Raw genomic sequence first — 18,772 nt, 5'->3', positions numbered from 1 at the left:
TTATATAGATATCAATGTGCGAACAGTCATAGTTAATCAAGCCTGGAAAACTAAAACAGAATGAAGACACATAAATAGCATGAAAATAAAGCTACCACTTCGTAGTTAGGCTTCCCAGCGACTGCACCCACTGATAAAGATAGTTCAATGTATGATCGCTTGCAGTTCGTTCTGACCTCATCTACCACTGCCTGGAACATTCCAGCTACACGGCAGGCTGTGAAAGGCACTCCGTAGGTAGTTTGCGAAGCATTTTCGATATGTGGTATGCCCGGAAATAGCATGATGTCTTTCTTGCAAATAGAGCCAGAAGTCAATTAAATTCTTGTGTCCGTCACGATAGAGGTAATGGACCGCATGTCCACGTATCCAGGTGACGGATTTGGTCCGAGTCTTGGGGTAAAATGTCTCATCCGGAAACAATAACGTGACTGCAGATACATGCTCCGGCGTAACTCGCAAGAGATAAGCCAGCATCTGCCGCACTAGGTGCCAAACATTTCCGCCTCTCCACAGCTGAGGCGGTGTTCGTCAGAGTCTACTGTGTTAGAACCCACACAATTGGGAGATGATGCCATGTGGATATTGTAGAGACGTTCTTGCGTCACCAGCTTCCCATTAACGACTACATACCATTGGGAAACAACATCGGAATCAAGCATGGCATCTTGTACAGTCTTCCACACCACGCGCCACTGTACATCAGGATATTTTAGTTCGACTACATTTAGGGGGCGGCGTTGCAGCACGTCGTGATATAGGCGTCGAGTTGTGGCCATTCGTGGTGTCGTAAGCGGTACACTGGAATAACTTTGTTCTAAATAGAAAAGTCCTATATAAAAGAGGGGCGCTGGGGTTCCTGTAGCGGCACCGGCGCTCTTAGTGAAGCAGGTCGTAGCGCCGTCAAAAGCAAACTCGTGAGGCTTGTGGGACAACAGCGCAGCAGACATAAATGTGAGCTAACATAGAGGGCAATGGCCCTGTTATGGACGTTAACTAGGCCGGGACCACCTCTTTCCTTGGGTAAGAGATACGTATCTGATCTTCAGTAACATACCAGTGCTGACGAAGTATCCCAGCGCTGCCATAATGCTGCGCGCCAAGGGGTTCGGAATGGGTAGCGTTTGGGCGACACGCGATATGCGGGACGCAAGGTATACATTGGCGTAATGCGCCCGCTGAACGACGTTGAGGGATCGCAAGCGCTGATTTGCAATTGGTTAAGATAGTGTCGATAATTGAGCGTAGTCGCGTGTCGCATGTCGTTCATGAAATCTAAGCCCAAGCAGCGGACATTATCATTGAAGCGTAGGGGGGCAATGTGTTCCTGCGGTAGCCCAATCCTGATGCTCAAGGCGACGGACTTGTCAACGTTGATTTGGCTACCAGAAGCTGTACCGTAGGTTGAAATCCAGTCCAAAGCCGCAGCCATATCGTCAGCTCCACGTTTGACGATCATCAAATCATCCGCAGTGATAGATGGAGCCGCCAAACTGTATCCCAGTGAGCCTGTCTCGGGGACCACATAACAAAGATTCTAAGCCCAATGCAAATAACAGTGTAAATAATGGACATCCCTGTCGTACTGATCTGCGGAATGGCATGGGTGCCGTCAGTTTTCCATCAACAAGAACTCGAGAAGTAGCACCATGCATAAGGCGTGTCAACACTGTGATAAAGGTGTCGGGGTATTCCATGCACCGTAGAACGGCCGTGAGGAAAGTGTGGCCCACACGGTCAAAAGCCTGGCTAAAGTCGATAGACGCCAGGGCTGCCGGCAAACGTCTCACCCGTGCATGGGAGATGAGATCTCTGTAACGACATAACGCAGTTCTGATGTTGTTGGGTCCCTCCAAGGACGTCTGATCGCTGGACAGGACTTGGAATAATGTGCCGCGAATACGTTCTGATGGCAGTCTCGAAAAGATCTTGAAGTCGCTGTTCAATAACATTAAGGGGCGATAATCACGGACATGATTCTGTCCCTTCGGCTTATGGATGGGTACAATCAGTCCTTCCAAGAACGGTACAGGCAACGGTATACCCGGGGACATCAGTTCCTGACAAATTTCAACCCAGCACGGTACCAACAGTTGTTTAAAGGCTCGATAGAACTCTAATGATAATCCGTCGATTCCTGCTGATTTATGGGGAGCACCTTTCCAATGGCGTCGAGCACTTCCTCTTCTGTCACTTCTCCCAGTAAAGTCGGTACTATGTCTGGTGGAACTGTGCCGTGGACATGTGCTGTAACGGTGTCTACCGTCGTCATATCAGGGAGCACTGCTGAATAAAGGTGAGCGTAATGCCCATAGAAGACTTCTGCTATATCTGCTTGTTTCACCACGTGTCGACCGTCGTCCGTTATCATGTCGGTTACCAGTGCCCTACGGCGCCTCCTGCGCCCTAGGAGCACGTGGTGGATAGATGGCCTTTCTGATTGTATAATGTCTGGAGCACGCGACCGTATAACAGCGCCCTGTAAATGATGGCGTGCTAAGGAGACGAGCTACGCTTTCGCGCGAATGACTATGATCTGGCTGTCAGGTGAGGGCTCCATAGCAAGACATTCCCGTAGGACGGTGTAATAAAAGTTTTCCATGCTCCTCCTTCATGCCGCTGCTTCCCGGCCGTAAGCCATGAAGGGGCGCCTAAGAGCAGGCTTCGCACATTCACCCTACCAACCGAGGGTCGATCGGTAACGACTACGACGTTGTAAGGACGCGTTCAACGACTCTTCGATAGCACCTTTACATGCCGGATCGTCCAGATGGGCGACATTCAGTTTCCAGGAGGACCTACTGCGCCACACTCGTGCAGGTTGGAGGGCAATGGTTTCAAATGTAGGCTGTGTGGTCGGTGAATGCAGTGGGCCAGAGCTCTGCTCCTCTCGTCGCCGTCGAAAGGGTGCTTGTGACGTAAATCCTATTTAACCGACTGGACGAATGACTTGTATAATAGGTGTAACCAGGAGCTGAGCCATGGATGTGGTGACACGTGTCGAGCAGGTGCAGGTCACGCTATGCGGCCCACAAATAGACGAGTAATATCTTCCGAAAAAAGCGGGCCCGATCTCTCTGTCTCCCTGATCCTGAAGGGGCATATACATTGACGAGCCGAACACCTTTGACAGTTACGGCCATGGCTCCTGCACTCGGTAGGTACAGTACGTCCGTAGCCGCCAAACCTTCCCGTAGCAGGACAGCCACACCACTATCGGCAGAAGAGGGGTGGGAGATGTGGGCGGTACATCCGTAGAAGTCAGGGAAACTAGCGACACATACTTCCTGTAAGAGGGCCACGTAGATGTCCGCCGCATCTAGCATGCGTCGTAGCATTGTCAGTTTGTGTGGTGCCCTTATCGCATTGATATTGATTGTGGCAAGGCGAAAGGTGTGCCGCCTAGCCGCTTCACCTAGGGTAGACGCCATGGGAATCGAAGATAACCGCAAGAGATGCCGGACCCACCGAACCCGTTACAGATTATGAGTCTTTTACGCTACGAGTGGCATTCCCTCCCCTGTCACTCATGCCCTCTCCAGGAAGTTCCTCAACATCGTCCGACCACTGTCGATGCAACACGATGCTCTCACCCAATTCGCCTTTGGTAGAGGTGGACGGAGCGCCATCCATCGACGCGACCTGCTGCATCTGTGGTGCACTCGTAGTATGGGCAAGCGAACCGTCTACACCACTTAGATCCTCAGCAGGTGCAGCATCCATGCCGTCTGACGAGATGTCACCTTCTTGACCGGCCGTGTGTAGAAGGCAATCGTCACAAGGGGTCCGCCGACGTCGCTTGCGTCGTCGAGGCGAATGTTGCTTTCGAACGTGGACACCCGTATCCGAATGTGGGAGGCAATCCAGAGTCGTATCACCTTCCGCTAGGAAAGCCGCGGTCGGGACGATGTTCGCATCCACGTCCATCTTGTTCTGATTGTTATGTTGTGTCTGGATTCTGTGATGCTGTTGCTACTGTTTTTGCTGTGGAGGGGCGACATCTGGGTTGGCATCAGGGGTCCTTCCTCTTCCTCCCTTGGTCCTTCTGACGTCGATGGACGTGCCTGATCGCACGTTTCGTCCTCGTCTATGGTGCGCATCGTCGTCTGAGCGTACGTGAGGGGCAGGATTGTCGTCCCCGACGGGGAAACGGAGACACATGACTTTCCTGCCCACATCCGGAACAAGTACGCGGTTGACGGTCGTACATTATGATGGCACGACAGCCACCAATGTTCACACAAATAGGACGGCACGTGTTTCTTGAGCTCAAATTTAAGCTGGCGCACACCATTGTACACCTTATACGTCGAAAAAGTTTGCCACTTCTGTGCAATGTGGCTGATGACATTGCCATTTGGTCGGAAGGCGTCCTTGACAACTTCCTCTGGGACCTCAAAGGGGAGCTCAAAAACCCTTACAGTCCTCAGGACCATACCTGTATGATCCACCATCACTGCACCGATATGCCCGTCAGAATGTTTGAATTTGAGTGAGTTCGTGTATTTAGACACCACTGTCGCGCAGACCTATGCACTGGTCATTTTAACATAAATCACGCTCGCCGTTATAGAAAAATGTATTCCGACGACAGTCGCCGAATCTAAACGTAGATCGACGCGTATGAACTGTTCTATTTCATAGGCTCGTGGACGCGCATGATCTGGTTGGAAGGTAATTTTGATCGTATCGTGGCGCCATGTGTGTGCCATAGTCGCACTGAACTTGGAACAAATACAACTCGCGCCGCGGGAAGGTAAACACAAGCAAGCGCTCACGGTCGCGCACGGGGGGGGCGCAGCGGACGTCCTCGCCCTGCCGCAGCCGAAAGCTGACTGAGTTACCGAGGACACAGAGGTCGGAGCGACTGCAGGGACTATCTCGCGCACGTCTCTTGCGAGACCCAAATTCTCACCTTGTATGTCCACACACTACATTCGTAGTGTCCCACCCAAACACACTCATTGCTCGTGGAAGACCTTTTTACCAAGTCCCGTAAGATTTCGGTGAATATGTGTGCATCCGCACATAAGAAGAAGGTCATGGCCGGTATTGCCAGAATTATATACTTACATGGATATGGTGTCTGTACTTTCGGACATGTCCGAAAAAAACTGTACTGCCTACTGAGCTATTTCTTGTTGCTGTATCTATAACCTTTGTATTGCATTGTATGTTAACCGCGGACCTAGAAACGACGGAGAGGCTCTGTCCGCGCCGCAGCCGCAGTGGTCACAACCCCACGACGACTACCGCAGTCCATTTCACCCCTCTGCCGCCCCGCACCGAACCCAGGGTTAACGTGCGGTTCGGGTCCAAGTGGACCCCCAAGGGAACGTCTCACACCAGACGTGTGTAACCCCTTTGTTTGTGTGGTAGAGTAATGGTGGTGTACGCGTACGTGGAGAACTTGTTTGCCTGGAAAGCCGTGCGTTAGACCGCACAGCCAACCGGGCGGGCATCTATAGCCTTAGAGAACTTCAAGTGTATTTCGTCATTCCTTAGTACTTCCGTACCACACTTCTTTGCATATTAATTCTCCCTGACTATTCTCTTCAGTTTACTCTTCATCACTGCTGTATTGTGATATGAGCCTATATCTGGTCCTGTGTCCACCTTACAGTCCAGTTTCTGATTTCGGAATCTTTCTGACCTTGATGTAATCTAGCTGAAATCTCCCCATATCACCCTGTCTTTTCTAAGTATATCTCCATTTCTTGTGATTCTTGAAACAAAGTATTTGCAATTAGTAGCTGAAATTTATTACAGAACTCAATTAGTCTTTCTCCTCTCTTGTTCCTTGTCTCAAGCCCACATTCTCCTGTAACTGTTTCTTCTACTCCTTCCCATACAACTGCATTCCGTCTCCCATGACTATTAGATTTTCATCTTCCTTTACGTACTGCAGTACCCTTTCAACCTCTTCATATACTTTCTCTAGCTCTTCATCTTCAGATTGCGACCTCGACATGTATATCTGAACTATCGTTGTCGTTGTTGGTTTGCTGTTGATTCTGATAAGGGCAACCCAATCAAAGAACTGTTCACAGTAACACACTTTCTGCCCTACCTTCTTATTCATAACGAATCCTACTCCCGTTGTACCATTTCTGCAGCTATTGATATTAACCTATACTCATCTGAACAAAAATCCTTGTCTTCTTTCCATTTCACTTCACTGACCCTTGCTATATCTAGATTCAGCCTCTGCACTTCCTTTTTCAGATTTTCTAGCTTCCCTACCACGTTCAAGCTTCTGACATTCCACGCCCCGACTCGTAGAATCTTATCCTTTTGTTGGTTACTCAATCTTTTTATCATCTCCCTTGACAGTCCCCTCCCGGAGATCCGAATGGAGGACTATTCTGGATACTTTTGCCAATGGATAGATGATCCTGACACTTTTTCAATTACAGGCCACTTCTCCTTTGGATACACGTTATGCGACTTTAATGCAGTGGTTTCCATTGCCTTGTGGATCCTCATGTTTTTGATCATTGCTGATTCTTCCGCCTTTAGGGGCAGTTTCCCACCCCAAGGACAAGACAGTACGCTGTCCGATCCTCCGCCCTCTTTGATAAGTCCTTTGGCAGAATGAGGGTGACTTCTTATGCCGGAAGTCTTCGGCCGCCATTGCTGATTATTCATCAAAATTTAGGGAATGGAGTGTTTCGAACCCGGGACCGAAAATTCTTTGATAAGGAGCCAAAGACGCTACCCCTACATCATGAGTCTTCCTACTGTCACTGAACTTCGACACCTTACCGCACACCGCAGCATCATCAGCAAACAATCGCTGACTGCTGCCCACCCTGTCCGCCAAATCATTTATGTATATTGAGAAAAACTGTGGTTCTATCAAACTTCTCTGGGGCACTCCTGATAATATCCTTATCTCTTGTGAACATTCGTCGTCGAGGGCAACATACTGCGTTCTGTTACTTAAGAAGTCTTCGAGCCACTCACTTATATGTGAACTTATTCCATATGCTCGTACCTTCGTTAACAGCCTGAAATGGGACACCGTGTCCAAGGTTTTCCGGAAATCTAGAAATATGGAATTTGCCTGTTGCCCTTCTTCCACAGTTCTCAGTATATAACATGAGAAGAGGGGAAGCTTAGTTTCGCACGAGCGATGCCTTATAAAACCATTCCGATTCGTGGGCATAAGCTTCTCAGTCTTAAGGAAGTTTTTTATATCCGAACTGAAAACATTTTTAAGGATTCTGCAGCAAACCGAAGTTAGCGATATTGGCCTGTAATTTTGCGGCTGCGTTCTTCTACCCTTCACATATACTGGAGTCACGTGCGCCTTTTTCCAGTCGCTTGGGACTTTGTGCTGGGCGAAAGATTCACAATAAATGCAAACTAGGTAAGGGGCCAATGCCGTAGAGCACTCTCTGTGAAACCGAATTGGGATTGCATCCGGACCTGGTGGTCTATTTGCTCTCAAATCTTATTACAAAGTCGTTCATATGAGAGTCTGTTTGATGGTCATTTTGTACTACTTTCCTATGTGAACGATTTCTTGAACGTGAAATTTAAAACTTCTGCTTTCGTTTCGCTATCGTCAGCTGCCAGACCAAACTGGTTAACGAGTGACTGAATCGAAGCCATAGACCCTCTTATGAATTTTACCAAAATTTTCTCGGATTCTCTGCCGGATCTTTTGCTAATGTGTGATGGTGGTAGTCGTAACATGCTTCGCGCGTAGAGCTTTTCACAGACGCACGAATCTTTACTATCCTTTCCCTGTCGTCATTTGTGACCTCTATCTTGAACCGAGAGAGCGACAGCCTCTGCTTCGGCAGCATCTTCCGAATTTTGTCATTAACCATGGTGGGTCTTTTCCATCCTTCATCCATTTACTAGGCATAAACTCTCCAGACCACAATTTACGGTCTACTTAAACATTTCCCATAATTCCTCTACGTCCATCTTACTGGAACTAAGTGATGTCAGTTTACTGTCTAAGTGAGATGGTAATAACTGCTTATCTGCTCTGTCTAGCAGAAACAGTCTCCTAGCCTTATTTACTGATTTTTTAACTTTTTAACTGTTGGCATAATGACATTGTTATTATGACATCATGATCGCTAAACACCATTTTTATACTGACGCTGTCGATAAGGTGAGACCCATTTGTAGCTACAAGATCTAAGATGTTTCCAATGCCGGTGGGCTGCCGAGCTGGCTGCTCAAGACAGTTTTCAGAAAAAGTGTTCAAAAGTATTCCGCATGACTGTCTGTCTGTAGCCCCTACAATGAATTCGTAGACATTCCGGTCTATACTCAGCCGGTTACAGTCGCCTCCAACTAGTACTGCGTAATCTGGGTATTTAGGCGTTACTGACTGGAGACTTTCTTTGATGAATTTAGAACTGTCACAGCGGAGTCAGTTGTTCGGTAAAAACTCGACCAGATAACCTGGCTGTCACACTCAACTTCGAACTCAGTAGAGACAATATTTTTGTCAACTGCAGTCAACTTCCCCATCCTATTGCCTCTATTTTGTCTTCACGATATGCGTTCCACGACTTGCTAAATACCTCAGAGCTTTTCACTTCGGCTTTCAGCCAGCTATCGGTCCCAAGGATAATCTGTGACCGAGAACTTTTCTGGAGGGTAGTAAATTGCGGAACTTTATTACGGTACTTCGACAGTTTACTGATAAAACTTTTGACAGTCGAAGTGTTGTTCTTCTGAAGGCCGTCTGACTTCTCTTGCTGCGTATCGACTGGCAAGTGTTCATCAAAGCACCTCAAACTACCGTCTAGCCTGGAAAACCTCCATGTGCACTCCACAAGTACTCTACTACTCGAGTAGCTGCTCCCACGTATCAAAGTGAGTCTTACAAATCCCCACGCTGTAACGCAGGTCCAGGGATCTGCAGCCAACACCGTCACAGAGACGACGAAGCCTTTGGTTCAGACCCTCCACTCGGATCGAAACGAGAAGACCCCAATCAACACTGGAAACAGTCTTCACCATCTCATTAGACTTATTAGTGATCTTGATTGACAGGAAATGCAAAGTTGTTAAGTAGGAATGGCTGGAGGAAAAATGCAATGCGTAAAAGCATGCAAAAGGAGCAGAAAGATAGCTGGTGTCTATAGGAAAACTAAAGAGACGTTTGGAGGAAAGGGAAGCAGGTGTTATGAATATCAAGAGCTCAGATGGTGAACCATTACTGAGCAAAGAAGGGTAGGCTGAAGGGTGAAGGGTGAAAGGAATATGTAGAGAGTCCGTGTAAGGAAAGCAAGTTTGGGGACAATATTATACAAAGAGATCCTTGAGAGAGCCAAGCGTGATAAAATTATTCCACCTGACGTGCAAGATATATGAGGTAGGCGAAATACCCTCGGGCTTTAGGAAGAATGTGATAATTCCAATTCCACAGAAGGCAAGTGCTGACAGAAGTGAGTACTACCGAAGTATCAGTTTGATAACTAGAGATTGCAAAGTATCGCCGGCCGGGGTGGCCGAGCGGTTCTAGGCGCTACAGTCTGGAACCGCGCAACCGCTACGGTCGCAGGTTCGAATCCTGCCTCGGGCATGGGTGTGTGTGATGTCCTTAGGTTAGTTAGGTTTAAGTAGTTCTAAGTTCTAGGGGACTGATGATCTCAGAAGTTAAGTATCATAGTGCTCAGAGCCATTTGAACCATTTTTTTTTGTTGCAAAGTTTCGACATGAATTTTTTTTGCAGAAGAATGGAAAAAATGGTTGAAGTCAAACTCGGGGTAGATCAGTTTAGGTTCTGCAGAAATATAGGACATCCTAGAAGTTAGAATGAAGAAAGGCAAACCTAACGTTATAGCATTCACAGATTTAGAGACAGCTTTTGACAGAGCTGACTGGGCAACATTTCATGAAATTTTATAGGTATCAAGTATAAAATGCAGAGAGCGAGTGGTTATTTACACCTTGTACACAAACATCACTGCAGCTGTAAGAGTCTAAGGACATAATAGGGAAGCCGTAGTTGAGGAGGGAGTAAGATAGGATTTTGGCTTATCCCCTATGTTATTCACTTCTTTTATTGGGCAAGCAGTAAATGAAATAAAGGAGAAATTTGCAAAGGAAATTATAACTGCAATTTGCGTGAGAATGCTGTGAAACGAAGCGGCAATGTGGATGCATTTGAATAAATTTTTTGATGTCTTGACCACGCTTACTTTTATTATTTCAAAACCACCTTATGCGCTTCGACATTCCGTCATTTTCAAAAGCAGTGTTACGTCAATCATACAAAGTTGTTCATTGTATACGTTGTATCTCGTCAACATTCTCAACTGCGGGACAAGGGTAAAGAAATAAAAACTTTGAGGTTTGTCGATGACATATCTTCCGGAGAGGGAAAAAGACTTTGGAGATTGTATATGCAGAATGAAGCGAAGAATGAAAATTTGTAACAACGCCTGGATTGGAACCCATGGTTCCTGCTCACTAATTAGGTGCCATCCTGACACAGTGACTTTGCATAGCTGCATGGACAACCCTTCTCAGTCTAAATGACCATTCACACACCAGCCCACTTGGACTTCCTCTTAAATACGAACAGTACTGCAGAGGCTCTCCAGCTGTATTGAAATAGCATCTTAGCATCGAACGAAACAGGGGATCCCACCTGAAACCCAGGCACAAGTGATTTAATCAAAGGATACTACCTTACTTGAAACTTCCTGGCAGATTAAAACTGTGTGCCCGACCGAGACTCGAACTCGGGACCTTTGCCTTTCGCGGCCAAGTGATCTACCAACTGAGCTACCGAAGCACGACTCACGTCCGGTACTCACAGCTTTACTTCTGCCAGTACCTCATCTCCTACCTTCCAAACTTTACAGAAGCTCTCCTGCGAACCTTGCAGAACTAGCACTCCTGAAAGAAAGGATATTGCGGAGACATGGCTTAGCCACAGCCTGGGGGATGTTTCCAGAATGAGATTTTCACTCTGCAGCGGAGTGTGCGCTGATATGAAACTTCCTGGCAGATTAAAACTGTGTGCCCGACCGAGACTCGAACTCGGGACCTTTGCCTTTCGCGGGCAAGTGCTCCACCAACTGAGCTACCGAAGCACGACTCACGTCCGGTACTCACAGCTTTACTTCTGCCAGTACCTCATCTCCTACCTTCCAAACTTTACAGAAGCTCTCCTGCGAACCTTGCAGAACTAGCACTCCTGAAAGAAAGGATATTGCGGAGACATGGCAGAAGTAAAGCTGTGAGTACCGGACGTGAGTCATGCTTCGGTAGCTCAGTTGGTAGAGCACTTGCCCGCGAAAGGCAAAGGTCCTGAGTTCGAGTCTCGGTCGGGCACACAGTTTTAATCTGCCAGGAAGTTTCATATCAGCGTACACTCCGCTGCAGAGTGAAAATCTCATTCTGGAAACATCCCCCAAGGCTGTGGCTAAGCCATGTCTCCGCAATATCCTTTCTTTCAGGAGTGCTAGTTCTGCAAGGTTCGCAGGAGAGCTTCTGTAAAGTTTGGAAGGTAGGAGATGAGGTACTGGCAGAAGTAAAGCTGTGAGTACCGGACGTGAGTCGTGCTTCGGTAGCTCAGTTGGTAGAGCACTTGGCCGCGAAAGGCAAAGGTCCCGAGTTCGAGTCTCGGTCGGGCACACAGTTTTAATCTGCCAGGAAGTTTCATATCAGCGCACACTCCGCTGCAGAGTGAAAATCTCATTCTGGAAACATCCCCCAGGCTGTGGCTAAGCCATGTCTCCGTAATATCCTCTCTTTCAGGAGTGCTAGTTCTGCAAGGTTCGCAGGAGAGCTTCTGTAAAGTTTGGAAGGTAGGAGATGAGGTACTGGCAGAAGTAAAGCTGTGAGTACCGGACGAGAGTCGTGCTTCGGTAGCTCAGTTGGTCAGTCCGCTTTCGGCTGCGGTGGGGCGAGGACGTCCGCTGCGCCTCGCCGTGCGCGACCGTGAGCGCTTGCTTGTGTTTACCTTCTCGCGGCGCGAGTTGTATTTGTTCCAAGTTCAGTCCGATTATGGCACACACATGGCGCCACGATACGATCAAAATTACTTTCCAACCAGATCACGCGCGTCCTCGAGCCTATGAAATAGAACAGTTCATACGCGACGATCTACGTTTAGATCCGGCGACTGTCGTCGGAATACATTTTTCTATAACGGCGAGCGTGGTTTATGTTAAAATGACCAGTGCAGAGGTCTGCGCGACAGTGGTTTCTAAATACTCGAACTCTCTCCGATTCAAACATTCTGACGGGCATATCGGTGCAGTGACGGTGGATCATGCTGGCATGGGCCTCAGGACTGTAAGAGTTTTTGAGCTCCCCTTCGAGGTCCCAGAGGAAGTTGTCAAGGACGCCTTCCGACCATATGGCAATGTTATCAGCCACGTTGCAGAAAAGTGGCAAACTTTCTCGACGTATAAGGTCTACAATGGTGTGCGCCAAATTAAACTTGAGCTCAAGAAACATGTGCCGTCCTATTTGAACATCGGTGGCTGTCGTGCAATCATCATGTACGACGGTCAACCGCGTACCTGTTCCGGATGTGGGCAGGAAGGCCATGTTCGATCGAGCTGCTTACAACGTAGAATTACGCAGATGCCAGTGGGAGACTCCGTTTCCCCGACAGGGACGACAATCCTGCCCCTCACGTACGCTCAGACGACGATGCGCACCATAGTTGAGAACGAAACGGGCGATCAGACACATCCATCGACGCCAGAAGTACCACGGGAGGAAGAGAAAGGACCCTCGGTGCCAACCCATATGTCGCCCCCTCCACAGCAACAACAGCAGCAACAGTCCCACGGACTCCCGACGCAACATAACATTCAGAACGCGATGGACGTGGACGCGAACATTGTCCCGACCGCGGCTTTCCTAGCGGAAGGTGATACGACGCTGGATTGCCTCCCACATTCGGATACGGATGTCCACGTTCGAAAGCAACGTTCGCCCCGACGACGCAAGCGACGTCGGCGGACCCCTTCTGACGATTGCCTCCTACACACGGCCGGTCAAGAAGGTGACATCTCATCAGACAGCATGGATGCTGCGCCTGCTGAAGATCTAAGTGGTGTAGACGGTTCACTTGCCCATACTACGAGTGCCCAGTTACTTCTTGCACCACAAACGCGGCAGGTCGCGTCGATGGATGGCGATCCGTCTACCTCTACCAAAGACGACGTACGTGAGAGAGATTTAGGTGCCGATCAGCCACACAGCATCGTGTTGCACCCACTGTGGTCGGACGATGTTGAGGAACTTCCTGAAGAGGGCACGGGTGACAGGGGAGGGGGCGGCATTGGGGATGCCACTACTAGCGTGAACGACTCATAATTTGTAACGGGTTTGGTGGGTCCGGCATCTCTTGCGGTTAGCTTTTATTGCCATGGCGTCTACCCTAGGTGAAGAGGCTAGGCAGCACACCTTTCGCCTTGCCACAATCAATATCAACGCGATAAGGGCGCCACACAAACTGACAATGCTACAACGCATGCTTGATGGGGCGGACATCGACGTGGCCCTCTTACAGGAAGTATGTGTCGCTAGTTTCCCTGACTTCTACGGATATACCGCCCACATCTCCCACGCCTCTTCTACCGATTGTGGTGTGGCTGTTCTGTTACGGGACGGTTTGGCGGCTACGGACGTACTGTACTTACCGAGTGCAAGAGCCATGGCAGTAACTGTCAACGGTGTACGACTCATCAACGTATATGCCCCTTCAGGATCAGGGAGACGGAGAGATCGGGCCCGCTTTTTTTCGGAAGATATTACGCGTCTATTTATGGGCCACATAGACGATATGGTGATCGGAGGAGATTTTAACTGTACATTATCTCCATCTGATCAGCAGCCACATCACGTCCCGTGTGCGGAATTGGAAATGCTAGTGCGTGACCTCCACCTGATTGACACGTGGCGCCACATCCATGGCCCAGCTCCTGGTTACACCCATTATACAAGCCATTCATCAAGTCGGCTGGACAGGATTTACGTCACAAGCACCCTTTCGACGGCGACGAGAGGAGCAGAGCTCTGGCCCACTGCATTCACCGACCACACAGCCTATATTTGCACCATTGCCCTCCAACCTGCACGTGTGTGGCGCAGTAGGCCCCCCTGGAAACTGAACGTCGCCCATCTGGACGAGCCGGCATGTAAAGGTGCTGTCGAAGAGTCGTGGACCGCGTCCTTACGGCGTCGTGGTCGGTACCGATCGACCCTCAGTTGGTGGATTGAATGTGCGAAGCCTGCTCTTAGACGCACCTTCATGGCTTACGGCCGGGAAGCAGCGGCATGGAGGAGGAGCACGGAAAACTTTTATTACACCGTCCTACGGGAATGTCTTGCTATGGAGCCCTCACCTGACAGGCAGATCATAGTCAATCGCGCGAAAGCGCAGCTCGTCTCCTTAGCACGCCATCATTTACAAGGCGCTGTTATACGGTCGCGTGCTCCAGACATGATACAATCAGAAAGGCCATCTATGCACCACGTGCTCATAGAACGCAGGAGGCGCCGCAGGGCACTGGTAACAGACATGATAACCGACGACGGTCGACATGTGGTAGAACAAGCAGATATAGCAGAAGCCTACTATGGGCATTACGCTCAACTTTATTCAGCAGTGCTCCCTGATATGGCGACGGTAGACACCGTTTCAGCACATGTCTACGGTACAGTTCCACCAGACATGGTACCGAATTTACTGGGAGAAGTGACAGAAGAGGAAGTGCTCGACGCCATTGGTAAAGGTGTTCCCCATAAATCACCAGGAATCGATGGGTTACCATTAGAGTTCTATCGAGCCTTTACACAACTGTTGATACCGTGTTTGATTGAAATTTGCCAGGAATTGATGTCCCCGGATATAACATTGCCTGCACCATTCTTGGAAGGTCTGATTGTCCCCATCCATAAGCCGAAGGGACGGAATCATGTCCGCGACTATCGTCCCTTAACGTTATTGAACAGCGACTTCAAGATCTTTTCGAGGCTGCTATCAGAACGTATTCGCGGCACACTATTGCACGTCTTGTCCGGCGATCAGACGTCCTTGGGGGGACCCAACAACATCAGAACTGCGTTATGTCGTTACCGAGATCTCATCTCCCTTGCACGGGTGAGACGTTTGCCGGCAGCCCTCGCGTCTATCGACTTTAGCCAGGCTTTTGACCGTGTGGGCCACACTTTCCTCACGGCCGTTCTACGGCGCATGGAATACCCCGACCCCTTTATCACAGTGTTGACACGCCTACTACATGGTGCAACTTCTCGAGTTCTTGTCAATGGAAGACTGACGGCACCCATGCCGATCCGCCGATCAGTACGACAGGGATGTCCATTATCAACATTGTTATTTGCATTGGCCTTAGAACCCTTGTTGTGTGGTCTCCGAGACAGGCTCACTGGGATAGAGTTCGGCGGCTCCATCTATCGCTGCACCGCATATGCGGATGATTTGATGATCGTCATACGAGGAGCTGACGATATGGCCGCGGCTTTGGACTGGATTGCAACCTACGGTACAGCTTCTGGTAGCCAAATCAACGTTGACAAGTCCGTCGCCTTGAGCATCGGAATTGGGCTACCGCAGGAACACATTGCCCCCTTACGCTTCAGTGATACTGTACGCTGCTTGGGCTTAGATTTCATGAACGACATGCGACGCGCGACGACGCACAATTATCGACGCCTTCTTAACCAAATTAGGGCCGGAATTGCAAAGCAGCGCTTGCGATCCCTCAACATCGTTCAGCGGGCGTATTATGCCAATGTATACCTTGCGTCCCGCATACCGCATGTCGCCCAAATGCTACCCATTCCGAAGCCCTTGGCTCGTAGCATTATGGCAGCGCTGGGATACTTCGTCACCACTGGTATGTTACTGAAGATCAGATACGTATCTCTTACCCTCCCCAAGGAAAAAGGTGGTCTCGGCCTAGTTAACGTCCATGATAGGGCCATTGCCCTCTATGTTAGCTCACATTTAAGTCTTCTGCGCCGTTGTCCTACGAGCCTCACGAGTCTGCTTCTGACGGCACTACGACCTGCTTCACTAAGAGCGCCGGTGCCACTACAGGACATCCCAGCGCCCCTCTTTTATATAGGACGTTTCTATTTAGAACAAAGTTATTGCAGTGTCGCGCTCACGACACCACAAATGGCCACAACTCGACGCCTATATCATGACATGCTGCAACGCCGCCCCCTAAATGTGGTCGAACTGAAATATCCTGAAGTACGGTGGCGCGTGGTGTGGAAGACTGTACACGATGCCATGCTTGATTCCGATGTTGTTTCTCAATGGTACGTCGTCGTGAATGGGAAGCTCGTGACGCAAGAACGTCTCTACAATATCCACATGACAGAATCTCCCAATTGTGTGGGTTGTAATACAGTAGATTCTGACGAGCACCGCCTCAGCTGTGGAGATGCGGAACCGGTTTGGCACCTAGTGCGGCAGATGCTGGCTTATCTCTTGCGAGTTAGTCCGGAGCATATATCTGCACGCACGTTATTGTTTCCGGATGAGACATTTTACCCCAAGACTCGAACCAACTCTGTCACCTGGATACGTGGACATGCCGTCCATTACCTCTGTCGTGACGGACACAAGGATTTCCTTGACTTCTGGCTCTATTTGCAAGAAAGACATCATGCTATTTCCGGGCATACCAGATATCGATAGTGCTTCGCAAACTACCTATGGAGTGCCTTTCACAGCCCGCCGTGTAGCTGGAATGTTCCAGGCAGTGGCAGATGAGGTCAGAACGAACTGCAAACGAACCATATATTGAACAATCGTATCAGTGGGCGCAGTCGCTGGGAAGCCTCACTACGACGTGGTAGCTTTCTTTTCATGCTATTTATGTCTCATATCTTCGATGGCGTCTTCATTCTGTTTTAGTTTTCCAGGCTTGGTTAACTGTGACTGTTCGCACATTTAAAAAAAAAAAAACGTGGGCAGGAGACCTGCTTTCAAATCCGAATAAATACACAAGAACAAAATAAGAACAAAATGAACAACAAATAAAATTTAATAAAGTATTATACCCCTTCCATTCTTCTTTTATTTTATTTTTTTTATACAAAGTTCAGAGGCATATTTAATTTTTGTTCGTTGGCGGAACCTGAAGTGGCGGCGAACGGCCGTCCTAGTTAGCTTCAGGATGAAAGTGGCGGTGGCACTAGCTTTGTTTTTGTTTTTAGGCTAGATAGGTTTTTGGGGGTAGTATGGGTGATAGGGGCCAAAAAAAAAAAAAAAAAAAAAAAAAAAAAAAAAAAAAAAAAAAAAAAAAGTGGCAAAAAAAAAAAAAAAGTTGGTAGAGCACTTGCCCGCGAAAGGCAAAGGTCCCGAGTTCGAGTCTCGGTCGGGCACACAGTTTTAATCTGCCAGGAAGTTTCATATCAGCGCACACTCCGCTGCAGAGTGAAAATCTCATTCTGGAAACATCCCCTAGGCTGTGGCTAAGCCATGTCTCCGCAATATCCTTTCTTTCAGGAGTGCTAGTTCTGCAAGGTTCGCAGGAGAGCTTCTGTAAAGTTTGGAAGGTAGGAGATGAGGTACTGGCAGAAGTAAAGCTGTGAGTACCGGACGTGAGTCGTGCTTCGGTAGCTCAGTTGGTAGAGCACTTGGCCGCGAAAGGCAAAGGTCCCGAGTTCGAGTCTCGGTCGGGCACACAGTTTTAATCTGCCAGGAAGTTTCATATCAGCGCACACTCCGCTGCAGAGTGAAAATCTCATTCTGGACTACCTTACTTGTTTGCAGAGACCTTTTCAAGTCTCAAATAGGACTGTATACATTATAGATGATCGAGACTTGAAAGGATCTCTGGAACCGTACAGATTCATTTGACTGGAAGAGTAGGTTAACGGAATGGAAGTGTCTTGGTAAGAGCTTATAAAATGAACATCATAATAGAAGGGTAATGGAATGTAGGCGGCTTCAATCTGCAATTTAAGCACAATAACTTGTGGTGATGGTCAAGAAAGAGAGAATTTAAAATGAAGATTTTATGAAAAAGAGGAATGGGTGTAATCTAACATCAGTTTTACTGTGTTTTCTTAAGGTATTTGTCTGGAGTGTAGTCATGTATCGAAGTGTAACATGGACGACAAACAGTTCGGGCCAGAAGAGAATAGAAGCATCTGGATTGCGGTGCTACAGAAGAGTGCTGAAAATTAGATGCACGTATCGAATATCCAAGAAATTTATGGCACAACTTGATTAAAAGAATGAATCGGTTGGTAGTGCACATAATGAAGAATCAAAGAATTGTCAATTTGGTAATGTAAGGAAGTGTGAAGGGTAAAAATAGTAGAGGGAGAACAAGGCTTGAATGCAATAAGTAGGCTGAAATGGATGTAAATTGCAGAAGTTACACAGAGATGAAGAGGCCTCCACAGGAAAGAGTAGCATGGAGAACTGCATCAAACCAGACTGAAGACCCCGCCAACAACATTAATGGTCCTACCAAAAACTCATCACCATGTTGCAGATGTAAATGTTTAACAGTAACCTGATGTTCAAGATAAAATGTGCCTTCTCTTTTTGTTTTCTTAGTCTTACTGGCCATGTGGCATAAACTGTTCCTTTTCTTTCTCTAAGTATTTACCATTTTGGGTACAAAATTTAGAACAAAGACAACTCATTGACTAAATCACTGGAAGAGGAAATACAGCTTCTTCAATACAAAACGGTACTGAACGACATATTACCTTGGAGATGTTCAATTTTTTTTCTTTTCATAAATAAACTGTTGCATCAAATTAGCCTTGAGCAAAC

General features: G+C 48.1%; 1 protein-coding gene across 1 annotated transcript in view; it reads left to right on the top strand.

The window, feature by feature from the left end:
• LOC124596436 (juvenile hormone acid O-methyltransferase-like) overlaps positions 1–18,772 on the top strand; it is a 119,154-nt gene that overhangs the window by 94,539 nt on the left and 5,843 nt on the right. The window lies entirely within an intron of this gene.

Source organism: Schistocerca americana, chromosome 2 (assembly GCF_021461395.2).
Source record: "Schistocerca americana isolate TAMUIC-IGC-003095 chromosome 2, iqSchAmer2.1, whole genome shotgun sequence".
Classification (NCBI taxonomy): Eukaryota; Metazoa; Arthropoda; class Insecta; order Orthoptera; family Acrididae; genus Schistocerca; species Schistocerca americana.
This window is presented reverse-complemented; position numbering and strand designations above follow the sequence as displayed.